General features: G+C 37.7%; 1 long non-coding RNA gene across 2 annotated transcripts; it reads right to left on the bottom strand.

Moving 5' to 3' along the window:
* Nucleotides 1-4,235: 4,235 nt before the first annotated feature.
* Nucleotides 4,236-17,004, bottom strand: LOC136706135 (uncharacterized). 2 transcript variants are annotated; one of them, XR_010804121.1, is made up of 3 exons: nt 16,806-17,004; nt 9,396-9,526; nt 4,236-4,538 (listed from the first exon to the last, which is right to left on the bottom strand). It is a non-coding gene; the product is annotated as an uncharacterized lncRNA (long non-coding RNA). The 2 variants fall into 2 exon arrangements; XR_010804122.1 differs by lacking the exon at nt 4,236-4,538 and adding an exon at nt 7,985-8,257.
* Nucleotides 17,005-17,829: the final 825 nt, after the last annotated feature.

Genomic DNA, 17,829 nt, shown 5'->3' with positions numbered 1-17,829 from the left:
AACACAGCCAGACACAGGCACAAAAAAGTTTAGACAGGGAATAAAATCCCTCTTCCGTTTGACACATGACGGCTGCTCTCCTGGGCGGTGCCGCATCACTTCCCTTATATATGAGAGATTAATATGATATTAGATCTAATATTTTCAGATATATAAACACTACAGCTACTATCCTTTTCATAATATTTTGACGCAGAGAGAAACTGCTCTCGCAGCTTGTTGTTCATTAGCTATTATGTGCACAGCAGTCTAAAACCTCTTTTAAGTAAAGGTACATTTAATTTAAAATAATAATGAGTCAGACCAAATTTATTGGTGCATTTATTAAATCAAATAAAGCAACCTGAATTAAGTAAAACTGTGTCCGTAAAAAAAAATTGGGTACCAATATCCTTATATATCCTTATATATATATATAGGAATATATATATATATATATATATATATATATATATATATATATATATATAGGAATATATATATATATATATATATATATATATATATATATATATATATATATATATATATATATATTCCTATATATTAGGTGTGCTATTAAAATTTTAAACATTTTTGTGTAATGTAAACATTTTTCAAAATTCAAACATTCTCCAACTCTGTCATCATTTTTATGGTAATTGTTGCATAGTATTAACCACTTATTCAATTCAGGGTCGCGGTGTGTCCGGAGCCTACCCAGAATCACTGGGCACAAGGAGGAAACACATCCTGGAGGGGGCACTAGTCCCCACTAGTAAAGTTAGGCGCTGTTTACTCGTCATGCACTGGTTTTAAAGTTGGTCCATGTTTACAAACATCCACAGCAGTATGTATGCAATGCCTTTCTGTGATATTACTAGCTGTTGCAAAACAAGATTATTTCCCATTCCTTGTTATCTGATTTCTTAAGTGCATGTACATGCATTAATTGGGTTACTCACACAATCTGATTTTGTGCAGTTATGGGTTTATTAAGTGCATGTAAAAACACTCAATGTGAAGCTGCGTTAGAAGTAAATCCAATAATTCTGGAATAAGTTGAAGTGGCGAAGTTGTGAATCAGAATTAATCATCCAACATCGGTATGTAACCTCACTAATGTTAAGGTTAATCCTGTTTTTTTAAAACTACACCTATTTTTGAGTATTATGCCTATTGGAATTGAGTTACAAGGTGTAGTGTTGTGGCAACCCTTCAAGAACTTGATACGTTATCAGAATACACAGCAGTGCTCAGAGTCTAAAGATATATCAATATGTCATTGAGGGCAAGGCAGGAATACACCCTGGAGGGGGCGCCAGTCCTTCACAGGGCAACACAGACACACATACATTCACTTACACCTACGGACACTTTTGAGTCGCCAATCCACCTACCAACATATGTTTTTGGACTGTGGGAGGAAACCGGAGCACCCAGCGGAAACCCAGGCGGACACAGGGAGTACACACCAAACTTCTCACAGACAGTCATCTGGAGCAGGACTCAAACCCACAACCTCCAGGTCCCTGGAGGTGTGTGACTGTGACACTACCTGCTGCGCATTGGCAAATTAAGAGACATTGACAAATTAGCTTTCAATTTGTGGCTTTCATTGGTCACTTGTGCTGATATTTTGCCACTGATTCACAAGGCATTCATAGCATCAATTTCCCAGCCAGAACTGAGACACCACTACACCTAGGCAAAATGGAGGGCTAGGGCCAAGTGTTAAGGCCAAGGGGTTAAATGGGATTCACACTTATTGTGGCTGAATGGCCTCAAATACTCACAAATTTTCTGATATATATTATAAACCCTTACTAGAAGAGAAGACACACTTACTGTAGCAAAGAGGACAAACTCCTAATTGTAGGCAGTACTGCACAGTAAAAATTTTCTTTACAACTTGAAACTACAAATAAGGGCACAACAACAGTAGATTAGCTAGCCTTCCCATATCAGTTCCTTGAAAGCAGGATTCATAGCCTCAGACTTTACAGCTCTAGGCTGTATGTGTGAGCGAGAGCTGGAGAACAGCTTTGTGAGCTCTGTCGCCGTCCGTGTCCCTGTCAGACTTCAAACAGGCCCTTGGACAGGGCTGGCACGCAGGACCCCCCGAGACCACTGATTGAATTCTGGCGAGCAAGACCCAACATCTGCTTCAAACAAAAGACATCTGCATATTTCAGATTTGTTTTTCATAAATTAAAAGGCGCAAGCTGCCAGAACCTGAACGCTAGAGAGAGAGTGTGTGTGTGTGTTCTGCCGCATAATTAGATAAAGTTTACAGGCTTTGAAAGTTGGAAATTAGCATGAGGCGGCGGTGTTCGAAGGGAAGGGGGGGGGTGTGGTTCACCTGGGAGAGGTGGTCCCAGGACAGGAACTGTTTCTGCCTCTGTCAGCTCACTGTCATACAGCAGCAAAGATCCGCTCTGCCTGACTAATCCACATTAACACAACTAGAACAGTGTTTTGTTGTAATTTTACAACTGTAGTTCTGTTTTGTTCCACCTTCCCAGTTTTCCTATCATACTAGCACAATGAAAAAAGCCTCACCTTATTGTAATAAAAGTATTTTTTGAAGGGAGTTTCTGACACACTTTGTTTACATTACCAGGCTGACGTGACTCAAAACTGATCTTTTCAGGGCTGTGTGAATAAGATTTTAGTTACTTTCATATGCAGTCCTAGATCAGATACAAATCCCAACATGAATGGCTTGATCAGATGTCATGCTTCTTGTTGCCTGTACAGTAGTGATGTCACCTCAGCAAGCATCGGCAACACTGCCAAACATCACTGGAGCACAGGCTCGGGCTGTCTCAAATAATGCCATAATCCCTACATAGTGCACTTAATATAAAGCTAATACTACTACACTCAGACAGGGCATTAATTCAACTGAAAGATGTGAAGCTTACATCAAATTATAAACAATTTTGCAATCTGACATACTATTTGAGTCCAATAACCCTTAGTATATGACCTACAGTGTTTGCCACAAATGGTGCAGGGAGACATTTCAAACTCTTCCTGCAGCAGTAAAAGCTGGCTAGCTTTTTTTCATCTGGTTAATAGACAAGTGGATATAAACCTTTTTTTCACTAACTACAGTGAATTTTTAAACATATGCATGTGGTGTTTTTTACGCACTAGAAAATGTGTGTGAAATAAGCAGTTAATTCCATGGCTGAGCATTTCAAATTTGAAACTGCAGCGAATACAGACAGCCAGGGTTTCTTACATCATAAACCAACAGAAGCAAACTTGTTAACATGTGAGGTGGGGCCATCAGAGAAGTAAGTGGAGATAGAAGCAGGGAATGATTGCATATGTAAAGGTTTGCACATACTGAATAAAGCTGAAGGTGTACAGTTATTTCTAAACCACATTACATGCAATAAGGGATTTTTTAAAAATATATATAAATACATTTTAATTGTACCATTTCTATTAAAAAATAAGACATTTTAAGATTTTAACTGATGACCAGACAGTCACGACACTATGTTTACTACTCAATAAGAATTCTCGTTATTTACTGTTAGTTGCTGATGCCTCTGTGAGAAAAGAAAACTAGTTGTGCGTGATGAACTTGAATAACTGTGACAGTAATGAGCAACTCTTGTTTTATTTTATAAAAAAAATAAAGGAGGGACAAAAAGTCTGAAGGCTTGAAATGTTTCCTGGTTTCTTAATGAAATATCTGTGACATGCTTTGGTCAAAATACCACAAGGATCAAACAGCATAGCACCGCTTCCCGCTGCCTAAACAGTTTTTGTTTCAGTGCCTGTTCTTTTAAATAAGAATGAGCTAGAGCTCAGTTCAGCACAAAAGCCTAAAAGGTGAGGAGCAGAAACTCTGGTTTTAGCCATTTACAATTGGTTCTCTTCTCCGTTTGCTCATCTTTGCACTCTCAAACAAACCCAGGTCCAGTGGACAGACTCAGACGTGGAGGCAGGTCACTGGGTTGTTTTATTGCAGTTTGTTGACTGGTAAGCTGTAGATTCCCAACTGAAGGTGCCCATGCACTGAAAAGGGCATTTTTCTTAATAATATGTCCCATTTAAAATGTATGAATCTTGTGTTCTGTAACTGCCAGAGGCTCCTCAAAGACTGAAATGTGAATCCAAAGAACGGTAATGTACCAGAAATAATGAAATGCTTGAGAAAAACACTCCATGTTGGCATCTGCTATTCCTCTGTCAATTCCTAGAAGCACTTCACTGGATTCCTCCAGCCCCCACCACTGCTTCCTCCAGTCCCTGCACACTCCAGATAGTCTCTTGTAATGCCTTTATGAGGTCAGATAGCGGGCTGTTGCTCTTGTAAAAACTGCTTCAATTATTCAGTGAAGTCAAGTTCTGGTTTATTTCCCACTTGTTCAAGCTCAGCTTGCATGGGAATATGAGGAGGAGGGAAGTATGTTGGGAGGAGGAAAGAGAGGGACATTGTCGGCTGTGTCCCTCATAGATCCAGCCTGTCAGAGGAGTGTTTGTGCGTACTGATTCCACCTCTAATTATGCGAGATATAAATAACTCAGCAGCTGCTCTGAGGAGGAAGAACACAAAGGCAGAACGTGAAGAAATGTGAGATGTTCATATAAAAAAACATAATACTTAAATAAGCCAGTGAATTATTTCAGACCTTTTTCCATGTTTTCAACTGAAATGCCACTTAAATTAAATGCTTAAGGGACACAAATTTAACTTAAAGCTGTAAATTTAAATGAAATATGTCAGTGTCAAAACTGTTCTAAGACAGTTTTTATAAAGATTTTATGCAACCCACAAACAAAACGGAATAAATTAAGGACATAATGAACTAATTTATTAAGAGGTTTTATGCAACTTAACATAAGATTAGAACAATGATTAGGGTCAGGTTTAAAATTTAAATTAAATTTAAAAATTACATTAAGATTTAAAACATGATAAAAGTTAAAATTACAACTAGAACAATTACTAAAGTTAGGATTATTATCAATTTATTATCATTATAATTGGAACCAAAGTGTGCAAATGACAGACTGTCCAAAATGGCTCCCTATTCACTATTCCCTATATTATTCACTATAGTGTACAATTATAGGGAACTGAATTTCAGGCACAAATTCATGCAGATTTCTACCAAGCAATGGTAAGGATTATGGGTAATCTGCTATATGCTATTGTGAATGAGTTGTACGCTACTTTTTGCAGTGCATTGTGGGATTGTTTGAGTGCACTGAAAATAGTCTACTATGTTTTCCGACACTGTTACAAAATGGCGGAACCCCAACAGTGCACAATATAGTGAATAGGGCACAGTTTTGGACACCACAAATTTCTCTCTTTTTCCTTCCCTCAACTCTCTGGCCCCTGATTTACACATGTCTAGGGTGACCAGACATCCTCTTTTACCCTGACATGTCCTATTTTTTAGACTTAAAAAACTGTCCGGGCGGAATTTCACAAACGTCTGGGATTTTGTTTTTCTATCGCTTACATAGAGTTTCGAGAAGCGTGTCGTTCACATACTAGGCCCTCCCTTACTTTGGTTCGCGTTACACGTCAGTAGTCCTTGTTTACATCAGGCAAAGCTCATGTACCTACCCACCCCCAACCCCCGTAGACATGTGGTGTGTCCTCTTTTTCACCATCTCAGATCAGGTCACCCTACACATGTCCAGTAAACCATAAATATACATCCTTCACCAGGTGTTTCACTTTAGAACAATATTTGTTTTAAAAGGTAATCAAGGAACCAGCTTGAGTGAAAGGAGTTATGTGGTAACATCAGCTGGTGTGGCTCATTCCCTGTTCACATTAGCATGGGACAAATCGTTTACGCCGCTCCAAGTTTGGGTCTTGTGGGTGTATTCCAGGATGTGAGGAGGCCTGTGAAGGTCAAGCTTCACTTTTGACCAGAGACACAAAACGATATCTGTTACTTTATTCCACAGTTCATTTTTTTACAATTGGACCCATATAAAATTATCCTTTCAAAGATGCCTCATATAAAACAGAAAAAGAAGAAACAGCAGTTATGAGCCTCTCTCCCATGTTTAAAACCACACCGTTGGGAATTCAGACAAAAAAGGTAGGAAAAAAAATTCAGAAAGCAGGAGCTGGGGACTTCGGACCACCGAATCTCATGGTCAAGGAATTTGCTGGAGCCAATACTTTAAATATCACTTTACAGCATCATAACTCATTGGCTTAAAGTAGACAAAATCTCAACTCACTTGGTCGCTTGACGCTCTGTCGCCTGGTAGTGTGAACGCACTTACAAGGCTTGGTTCAGATCTCCGCCTCCAGAGTCAAAGTTATTGCTTGTTCCCTGGTGAAGTAACAAGTGGGGTCCAAACAGTGGTAAGGGTTTAGTGAGCCTCTGTGGCTCTAGCCACACAAATTTAGGGTTGTGATTAGGGACTGAGTGAGTTTAAAGACTCTGTTTACAAGTTCAAGTGCAATAGCTGCATTTCACCAGTTAAACTGTATCATATTAGATATTACTCATGAAGCATACAATACCAACCCTTTTTTACAATAAGAAATATTTATTGCAAGGTTCTTCGGGGACTCAAAATCGGGTTTGTTTCTTTGTTCCAACTTGAATTTTAAGAGTTGGAAAAACAACGTCCGGTCTGGAGATAAATGTTGGTCCATTATAAAAGTGACTCACATTTCTGCACACAGTGCAGTTCACTGAGCTGCTGCTCAAAAAGAGGCTCTGGATCCAGCCACTGGATCTGCTCCAGTCCCAAACTAATCCCAGTTAATTGCCAACAATGCATTAACAAGGCCTCGTCTCCCCTTTGTCCTCCACAGTCCTCGTTCACAAGTGCAGTGAGAATAGAAAATGCAGTTTTCTAATTGAAACAGCGCTGTGGTGTGTTTCTAAGGGAGCCCTACAGGAGCACTGAATACATGTAGTAAACTACTGTAAATATGCCTAAATTGTAGACTGATTATGCAGACCGTGTGGGACTATTATAATTATCTCAAATGTGGCAACATAGCAGTGCTGCCTATAATCTATGGTAATTTGGAGTTCCTGAGCCTGAGCGATGCATGTAACATCTTTAAGATGAAAACAAAAGATGCATCCTTGGAGACAGATGTACAGCAGTCATATTGCACTTGTATTTGTATTCAAAATACAAGCAAGCTCTTGGCATTAAACAAAGCGTTAACCATCCATATGGGCATATTAGCATGTCTTAATCCTACTTAATATTGTGGCTAATTATCTTTCTATATGTCTGACACATACAAAGAGACTATACACATACTCTAATACATATATTCAGTTTATTTACACTTATTAAAGCTGTGATTTTCCATCACTAACAAAAATTCTGAGCGCCAAGCCATTGGAACTTACCACAGCTAAAACAAGTAACTCATGGAAACCATTCAAGGAAATCATGAATGTTCTATGTTTCTCTATAAGCCATTCTAATTACTCAGAGTGCACTAAATTAGAGACTTCCTTGACATTAATTACAAGTGAAAAACAGGTTTCGCTCCAATTAGAACCATAAATTACAGCCACCACTTCCAGCCCCATTCTGCATTTGTCAAACATGTCGTTTTAAAGGGTGAGATGGTTTTATACTGTGCATATTCTCTCTACTTCAAAGGCAATGATGAGATTTTACTGTTTCCAGTAAAACAGCGGGTTTATTGAAGAATATTTTCAATCATGGCATAATTGCCTCTGTCTCTACTGAAGACTCAAAACTAAGGATATGAAACTAAATAAATAAATGAATAAATAAAAATACAGCAATACATTAATTAAACACACGTTAATGCAGTACTGCCATCAGTACAAGCAAAATTTACAAAGAATGCACAAAATGACATAAACATTTTAGATTAACAAAACTCAAAACCAGTCAGTGTGTGTTTTTTCTTTTATTTCCAGTCAGAATGGACAACAAAATATTACCTCTGACAAAAATTTTTAAAATATAAAACAGAATTGATGAGTATTTAAGCAGTACGGTGGCACAGCAGGTAGTGTCACACTCACACAGCTCCAGGGACCTGGAGGTTGTGGGTTCAAGTCCCACTCCGGGTGACTGTGAGGAGTTTGGTGTGTTTGGCGCTCCGGTTTCCTCCCACAGTCCAAAAACATATGTTGGTAGGTGGATTGGCGACTCAAAGGTGCCCGAATGTATGTGTGTGTTGCCCTGTGAAGGTCTGGCGCCCCCTCCAGGGTGTGTTCCTGCCTTGCGCCCAATGATTCCAGGTAGGCTCCAGAACCACCACGACCCTGAACTGGATCAGCGTTTACAGATAATGAATGAATGAATTTTCAGTATTTTATTACACAATTCATCTTTCAAAAAAACTGTGATTTTTTTTTCTCCTTGTCTATTTTTTCAATAATGATTTCTTGATAGTTACACACCCTCTCAGACCCATTGTCCTTAATTCTTTCAGTGTAAGAATGGACAACAACACATGCCATTATTTTTTAAATCCAGGAATTTCTGATTTTTCACTTGCTTTTCTTTGAATTTACACTACTTTATGGATTGTCTCATATCTAATTTATGTCTTCACAAAAATCTATTATTATTAATAAAGATTAATAACTTGTACTTGAAATTGTTTCTAAATAGAAATTTAACAGAAAATGGTGTCTGATGTCTGCATTGTATTATACACAAATGCATGTGCATGTGTATACTGTTTATGATTTTTAGAGTGTGTGTGTGTGTGTGTGTGTGTGTGTCAGTCACAGAGGGATGGTACTCTGTTCAGGGATTGGCTGATGACAGGATGCAAGAGTTGGAATTTAGTCCCTGCCGTTGTTGGAGAATTCAGCGAGGGTGTTTGCCATATGCTCATCATTTCCAAGGGAAAAGAAACCAGAGGATAAAAGTGAAAGCAGCTACAAACCCCTTCAATATGTTCAAAGCCCATAAGAAAATTACTGTATACAAGTGTTCAACGGAGGCCAATTTTAGATCAAAGGCATTTTGGCAGAAGGGAAAGTTGCAGATGATAAAGAGAGTGAGTGAAAGTATGAAACGCAAAGGAAGTTCCAGGAGGACTCTAGGCTGCACTGTTTGGCTCAGAATGGAAGGAGTTCAGTATGAAAGGGGGAAAAAGTGGAAAAGGAAAACGATGACAAATATCCCCTCACAGTAATAAAGAAAATGGGAACCTGATCTGGATGGTCAGCCACAAATAATTCCCCTCATTCTGGATTCAGGTTTCATCCACTTTATCAAGGCTCACCGAAACAGAGTGTCACAAAGAAAGCGTGAGGCAAGACCATTTTTCTTTTCCTTTTTTCTCTCATTGACTTTGAACAGACATTTCTACCACACTGGCACATGGAGGAGGCGATTGCCCAGTGGGCAGATGCCACAGTGTGGGTTTTTTAGCATGGGACATGTGCTCTCACCTTGACTGCCATACAGCCGGTCAGGCTAGAGGGAGGTCCTCTAGTTCTGCCCCTGCCCTGCACCATCTGGCCCCCGAGATGAACAGACCTGACCAAAAGCACACAGAGAGAGCAGCAGACCCCTAGCCCACCTACAGCAAAAAACACACACACGCACAAAAGAGACACAAAGTTAGCCAATACCCAAAGAGAGTGGGGCACACTGAGACAGGCTGCTTGACACTAATCTAATGAAAAATATCTCTCATTTGACTAACAAGTAATTAAAGTCTATGTGCGGCAATTAGCATCATGAAAACTGCACACCTAGAACCTCACCATCTACCCTCAAATTTTGGAAATGTACTCACCTCAAATTGAGTAGCAACTCAACCTTAAACCAACTTGATCATCATGTGAAAACCAATCAACTTGGTTTTCACATGGCGTATACAATGTGAATGGAAGGTTACATGTTTTTATTACTTACTGGCTTCTTTTACAATTCCTGTAGACCCAGGAAAGAATTTTAAGAATTAAAAAAAAAACTTTTGACACCGGACATGTTTTGGCTACTTTTTGGCTAAACACTAATTTATGTCTGTCTGTAGGCAGTGAGACATGGCTGAGTTTATTCACTAATAATTAGATATGTTTCCCTTAAATGGCATGCATTTTATATTTTTGATGGAGGCCAATAACGAAGAGAAATGAAGGGCAGATAAAACAGCTGTGCTCTTCCCCTTTAATCAGAGGCTCTAGATTTCTGGATTTTTTTCTCATGGTTATGATTTTCAGCGGTTGACATTCCTCCTTGAATAGCGCTAGTGGCAACATCTCCCAAATGTAAGTCTTTTGCTACAAGCGGGCCACATCAAAGAGGCAAACAGTGTTTTCCTCCCATGAAGCCTTTTCCTTCCTAATGCCAAAAAAAGGAGCAAATTACAATTGCTTAACAAAGAGTGGCGAGCAAATTAATCTCAATGTCCCACCCATGGCCTGCATATTCATATAAATATAACATGACTTGTCACTGCTTTTGAAATTTATTGGTTTTCCGCCTTTGCAAATTAAGAGTTCCAATTTATGAATATTTTAGCACATGTGCACTCTGCGGGACATTTATCACCAGCGTTGCTATTATAAACAGAATAAATGAGCAGTCAAGCTGCCACGCAGCCGGACGTTCCTGTGGGCTGATTAATGAGAGAGAGAGAGAGAGAGAGAGAGAGAGAGAGAGAGAAGGCAGATTCTCCTCAAGGGAGGAGTGTGGGAGTCACTCCTCTGCGGCTGAGCTGAGGGAGGATGGTGGAGGAGGTGCAGGAAGAGCTCCACATCCCCTTCCATCACTCCTCTCCTCATTAGCACACACTTTCACAGTCAACACCAGCACACTGCTCCAGCAGAAGACTGGGGAAATGCCCATGTTAACAGAAGAGTTCACACAGGCACTAAATGAATACAATTCAAGCTGACTAAACCAACCTCTGACATTCGACTCTGTTGATCTCGACTTGTGCTGTAGTCAATCAGCCCAGAAAATGTACTGCTTCAGTGGACAAAAATAGACTAAACTCTAGACCATGAATCCAGGCATGTTTTATTTATTTATTTTATTTAATTTATTATTATTATTATTATTATTATTATTGACAACTATGCAGCCAGGTCATTACATCAACACTAGGTCCACAAATGAGTACGTCTGGTGTATAAATTACCTAATCAAAGGCTATTATATTAAAGATCAGTTATGCCTATATACTTTTTATCTTTAATAAAGTTATTTTGTTCTTTGTACAATTATTAGGTGTTAATTAAAAATTCCAAAAGCCATTTGTCATTTTATGACAACTGTTACGTACTATAAAGAAATGTAATTTTATTTTAAAAAAATAAGTAATTGAAAAAAAAGGGTCAAAAAGATTTTGAGTTTGTAAAACAATACTCACAAATGTAACTGACTTTGTAACTGCGTTTGAGCAACTACATACATGTAGCACTAAAATTCACAAATGTATTGGAATGCACAAATTTAAAACAACAACTACAATAATAATAATTTAAATTCACAAATGTGTAAAAAAGATTTGCATTCACTGGAAAGGACCAAGGTTCCAAGAATCAGGAATGGAACCGGTTCAACAACTGGAGTTCTTTTGGTGGAAAAGCACTGTGGTTGACAGCAACAAATCAATGTTCTGATTGGTTAAACAAACCTCACGATCTGATTGGTGCAGCTAAAGCTTTCCTATTGGTCCATCAATTGGCCGTCAAAACAGGGTCTTAAAACCGCAAAAAGACAGATTCGCACATGCAGCAGAGAAGGAGAATGTGTGGATTTTTTTCACATCATTCAAAAACTCTCACTGTCACATTTGGAAACTTAAAAAGGTTTGCTCTTGCACAATTTAAGCCGTTTGAGAAGGTACTGATTCACACATTCACGACACTTGATTTACAAATGCAAATCTTATTTTCATATTTGTGAATTTAAATTATTATTATTGCAGTTGGCCCCCTCCAGTGGGTAATCCCGCCTTGCGCCCAATGATTCCAGGTAGGCTCTGGACCCCCCGCACCCTGAATTGGATAAGCGGTTACCGATAATGAATGAATAAATGAATGAATTATTTCAATTGTTTTAAATTTGTGCATTCCAATACATTTGTGGATTTTAGTTTTACGTGTACGTAGTTGCTCAAACACAGTTACAAAGTTCGTTACATTTGTGAGTATTGTTTTACAAACTCGAAATCTTTTTGACCCTTTTTTGAGTCCATACCCTAGTGCCCGATGCAATCCTCTAGGTGGACGGTCGTTCGTGGTCGAGAGTACGCTGTGCATGTTTGGCTGCCATTTCTCACCAGTGTGTGGATTGAATGTTGATTGTAAAGCGTCCTTGGGTTTCTAGCAAGGCGTTATATAAGTGTAACCATAAATTAAATTAATACTAATACAGCATCGGTTATATTTATTCATATGTGAGAATATGAAATCTAGTCAAATCTAGTTATCTGTATGTACACTGTAGTTTAATAACTTATGTATTTCCAGAGACATCTGCTGTCAGCTTTTCCGAAAATATCCATTTTCCTTCGTCAACACAAGTACAGTGACAAGAACGTTTTCAAAAATCTCCACCTTTGAGATTTAGTGACCTAATGTTTAGTGACATAAAAATGATGCTTTTGTGTGGACAGGAGGGCAAAACGCAGGCAAAATTATTTTTACAAATAAACAGATTCATGTGGATGGGGCCAAATGTATGTGTATCGATTTATTCTGTACTCGGGGATAATATTGTGTCCAAAATTACAGGTGAGTTTTGGTTTAGATTATATTATTATTTATTTTTTTTTTTTTTTTAACATAAAATTACCTGTCACCATCAAATAATTATGGTCATTTTTAAAACTAAATTTTGAATTACAATTTTACTTTGCACAAAAGCCCTTTAAAACTTATTTGTACACCTAACATTTATGGGTGTCTACCTTAAAACGTATAAAGTACCTCCTACAGAGGCAGAAACCACATAAGTTGTTGGTTCAAGGTATGGCAAAAAGCCAATAAAACCTAATGGCATACTGTATGGAATACCCCTCTGTATGTTCATTGAGGCCAAGTAATTGTCCATCATAACCTGGATGCACACATTTACTATCTGACTCACAGCCATCACATTGACTCAGGGTGTGATACTTATTTCAAACACTCCCATCCAAAACAACTTGGCCCAGAAATTGAGATCATTTAGTTACAATCTGGCATAAAGTCGCACGTTGGACAGCTTCCCAATCCCTGAGTCTCACCACATGCTAAGTGTCATCCACTAGGCTTTGCATGTCCCAGAACATTGGTGGGGGGGACACAAACTGAAGAGGAAGAGAAGCCCTCTTAGGTGATCATTGTATCTGTGCCTGTGTGCACCCACCTGAGTGCTTAGCAGGGTACACGCACATCAAGCACAAAAAGAGAAAGATACTGTTTTTAATCAAAAACTCAACTAGACGGATTGCAATTTTCAGGTCAAAAGTCCTGCAATTTTACAGACCACCTTCAGTGAAAATCAAGCTTTTTAACTTGTTAACATGTGCCTGTAATTTTTTTTTTGGATGCTAGAAAACTTATCAAACATGAAATCAAGCTTTGAAACTGCAGTGTTCCAAACACAGTTTTGTGATAAACTTAAGGCAAATCTATCTAAACCAATTCATATATATATATATATATATATATATATATTCCACCTTGGAGGGGGTTTAATCAATAATTACATGACTATAGACATTTAAAAGAGACCAAGAAAACACAGCACAAATATACAGTGCTTTGGTGAGGTTAAGTAAATCCTCGAGAAATAAATTACAAGAGTGATCTAAACCAACTGTCAGTTGTTAACTTACTTGCTTTTTTAGCTGCACTGACCATTTTAATCAAGGGTTCACATGTTGCAAAAGCCCTTGTCTTTTTAACAAGTAGAGCCACACACACAGTATATGAGCTCCTCTTAAAGAAACAGTGCACAGTGTTTTTTTTTTTTTTTTTTTTGCTCTTAAAATTATTAACAAGTTAAATTTAACAAGCCTACTGTAAACACATTAAACACCCTTACATACATTAAGTGTAGGGTGGCATTCAGTGTGTACAATACCAACAGTTCTACTGTATGAGCTGAACACTTAAAGGCGATGCTCAAGACTGTAAAACAAAAAAAAAAAAAAAAAAAACAATCCTCACAATTTCTTAGCTCTCCAGTCTGTGCTCTAAACAAGTAACAAGTCTAATATGTATACAAAGCCCTAGTGGTGTCTGTCCAGTTTGCTAGGCTTTCTCTCTCTGCTCACGAGATAAGGCATCTGTTTTGTTTTGTTTTTTAGACAAAAGAGAGGACTCTAAATATTCAAAAACATGAACCAGGATGAAGATATTTTTCTATTTCTGCTCCATAGGTCGGTAATATTGACATATTTTAGTTGTTTTGGATTACTTCAAGTGGAAATATCTCCAAATTCAGGAGACGCTAACCCTAAAAATCAAAACAACTCAAGTTATGAATGAGTTTCCGTGGTAACTCAAACAGTGAATAAAAACGTACAGACAATTTAAACTATAGCCACATTCAAAGAACAGTTGTTTTTCTTCTCAAACACATGGTTGCGCACAAGATGAGGAGTGTACAGACCAGACAGAAATATGTTTCCCCACAATCAGAGATGACCCTTAAAGTTTTATTTCTGCATAATAAAATTTTAATTAACAATTTAGATTGCTACTGTATACTCTAAGCATATCATATCAAGAAAAAGCACATTATAAGTACATGCTTTTCAAATTCAAACTAAATCCAGGCCAACACTTTAACTTTTAGAGTCATGCTAAAGCAGCTGTGTGAGAAAACATTTTGTTTTCTCCAGCAGCACAAACAGGAGCAAGATAACTGATCAATCCGCTACAGCACCTCTCTCTGACAGACCAGTGGTGTTGTGCTGGTTATTTTAGATAAATAATCAGACTAAAATAAAATATTTTTTTCTTTTTTACCACATATAGGCATTTAATTTTTGTTGCAAAAATCTGTCCTCCAAGATGTCAAATTTGGAAGGGGTTGTTAATCAGCTTGTTAGATGCATCAGGTTTGTTTGTAGCAAAGGAATCTGTAAAAACTTCAGGGTAGTGGAAGATCAGGGCCAGGTGTTAGAACCACTGGTACAAACAGATATGAAACTGAGAGAAAAAAAAAAAGTTAACGCAAGCTCACACATTTAAGACTTGTATCTGTTGAAAATCCGAACTCAACCCTAATGTCTACCGCTTCTATCCATGGGACTGAAAGAATGCCCTGGATATACTCTAATTTGTTTTTGGAGATTACAACAAAAATTGAAATAGTCTCTAGTCTGGACTTGCCTGCCATTTTAGTAAACACTACCAGCTGCTACAACAATTAGCTACTGTACGTACTTTAACTTTACAGACTGCAAGCCAAAAAGTTTGTAAGCACTCTTCCCTGATCCCCCAATTAGCTTCTTAATAGGGTCTCAAAAACCAAGGCAGAACAAATAAATAAAAAGGCAGCAGGCCTGGATTGCTGGAGCTCCAGAAAGTGGTGCACACTTCCTAAGTGGCCTTTGGGTTTTTGCCACTCCACTGTGGAAGAGAAGCAAAAGAATGCACCAAGGAGAGAAAAAAAGCAGGAGGGGGGAGGGTACAGGCGTCTCTGAATTCTCATATTCAAATTGAAAGTGACAAATCTATGCTCTTTATTCCCCCGTCCAACTATCATTTCTGTGAAATGCTAACATTTGGTGTGACAGTGGGTGTTACGGTGACTTTTACATGAGCAGCACTTTGGGCCTCAAGGCCTCCCCATGGCACAGGGTGATATGACACGATGGCACACTTGACCGGTCGATGGAAATATTTCTGTTTTATCCCAGTGCAGACCTGATTTTACTGCCTGCTGTTAATTAGTAGCACGTCTATGTCACTGTTGTTATGTCCTATTTTGTAGCATTTGTTTGTGCATAAAATCTTGCTAAAAATATTGTGAATTAAAGTACGACCACTTCTTATAGCTGTATGTGCCATAACGAGGGTGTTTTATGTTTCATGACAAAAGAAATCTATTGGAGCCTCCATTAAAAAAAAAATTAATTAAGTAAATTTGGAAAAGATGGTCATGGTGTGTCCCCATACAACAGGGGCCTTCTTGTTATTAAGCTAGGTATACTACAATGAGCACTAAATCTAATACTGAAATGGATTTAAAAGACTTTAAATTTTCTCCTAACCCTCAGTGTTTACATCTTTGAATAGTGACCTAATTTTAATCTAATTCATATCCCAATGTTTATTTTCATGACTACTTACTTATTACAATAGTTTCTTTGATGCATTTCATTGCCTGTTTGCTACAGACTATTGTATGACAGACTATTTATGTTTAAAAAACAAGCATATCATGAGCAAAATAAGCAGTCAATGCTATGGCTGAGTATCTGTTTTGACACTGAGATTTGAGAATCCCAGAATTCAATCAGTCAGGATATTGTGTCATAGATATATACATTCAGAGAAAACGGGTTACATCTAGCCACTTTTAAGGCATTAGTAGATATGGGTTTTTTTGTTTGTTTGTTTTTTCTTTGACATAACTTTTAAATCTGTAATTTTGATAAAGCGAAAATGGTTTAAGCTGATGGAGTGGTACTTTAAGTAGTATCTGAATCTCCATTATGCAAGTGTGCTAGCGATACATACAGTTGATTTAATGTAAATAAAGTGGCTATTCCAGTATCTGCGAAGATAAATGTATGATTATAAGCTTCTACACTTTAGCTATCGAGACATAGGTCGCACATTCGCTTTTCTGCTGTTAGCAACTAACTTAATTTAACCACGTACCGTTAAAGTTAGTAAACTTACCTCAGAACAAATGAGTTCATTGTGCTTTAAAATTGATTTTATTTCCACGGTTTCCCACACTTCTCTACACCTTTATATTTACGTTTAAAAACATGAGTTAAACAAAGTCCTTGAATAAAGCACCTAATCTCGAAAGCTTTGCGTTACGACGGAAATTCACTCCACAAAGATGCAGGACACTGAAATCCCAGTAGTGATTGGACAGTGTGTATCTGGACCAGGCCTAGTTAGGTGAGATGTGATTTGTTAGATTTAATTACAAATATTCATTTAGATATCTTAAAAATACCTTTTATTCTTTGACATAAGAATAAGTAACACATTAATGCAGTATGATAAGAATTTTTTATTTTACATTTGAAAAAAAAAAAAAAAAAAAAAAAAAAAAAAAAAAAATATATATATATATATATATATATATATATATTAATAGGTAAAAACAAATATAAGTATCAAAAACCTATGTAAATTACAATACATTTATGTGTTCACTGTCTACCACTGCTTCACAGGGCATTCAATTTTCATTTTTTTCCCCTAACTATTTAGCCCTGCCCATGTAATGCAGAGCAGCCCTTGGCTCCTATCCCATGTCTGTCTGTGATACAGTAGTTGTACAGAAAATCAGAAGTCTTTTACAGCAGGTAGAGTTCAGTGTGTGTGTGTGTGTGTGTGTGTGTGTGTGATGTATGAATGCTGACAGTGAAGTCTGCTCCTCACATACATAAAGACACACCAGTTCAGCAGGGGTTCACAGCAGTACACTGTTATTGCTTGTTCTGTTAACAGAGAGAGAGAGAGCTTTAATGAAATCGCCTAAAAAAGGGAAACAAGCTAAAGTTTAATATGTTTTTACAGAAAGGTTTGTTTTTAAAAGAAAGAAAATCTACTGCTGTTTTAAAGCTGAATTAGGAAAGCCAGGCTCTGTAAGCACTTGTGAAGAGAAATCATTAGGCCTACTCTGAGTTGTATGAAGGCCAAGCAGAGAGCATTATGAGTAAGTGTACTGTTTCACTGGCATGTT

This window comes from Hoplias malabaricus, chromosome 8 (genome assembly GCF_029633855.1).
Source record: "Hoplias malabaricus isolate fHopMal1 chromosome 8, fHopMal1.hap1, whole genome shotgun sequence".
In the NCBI taxonomy this organism is placed as follows: Eukaryota; Metazoa; Chordata; class Actinopteri; order Characiformes; family Erythrinidae; genus Hoplias; species Hoplias malabaricus.
This window is presented reverse-complemented; position numbering and strand designations above follow the sequence as displayed.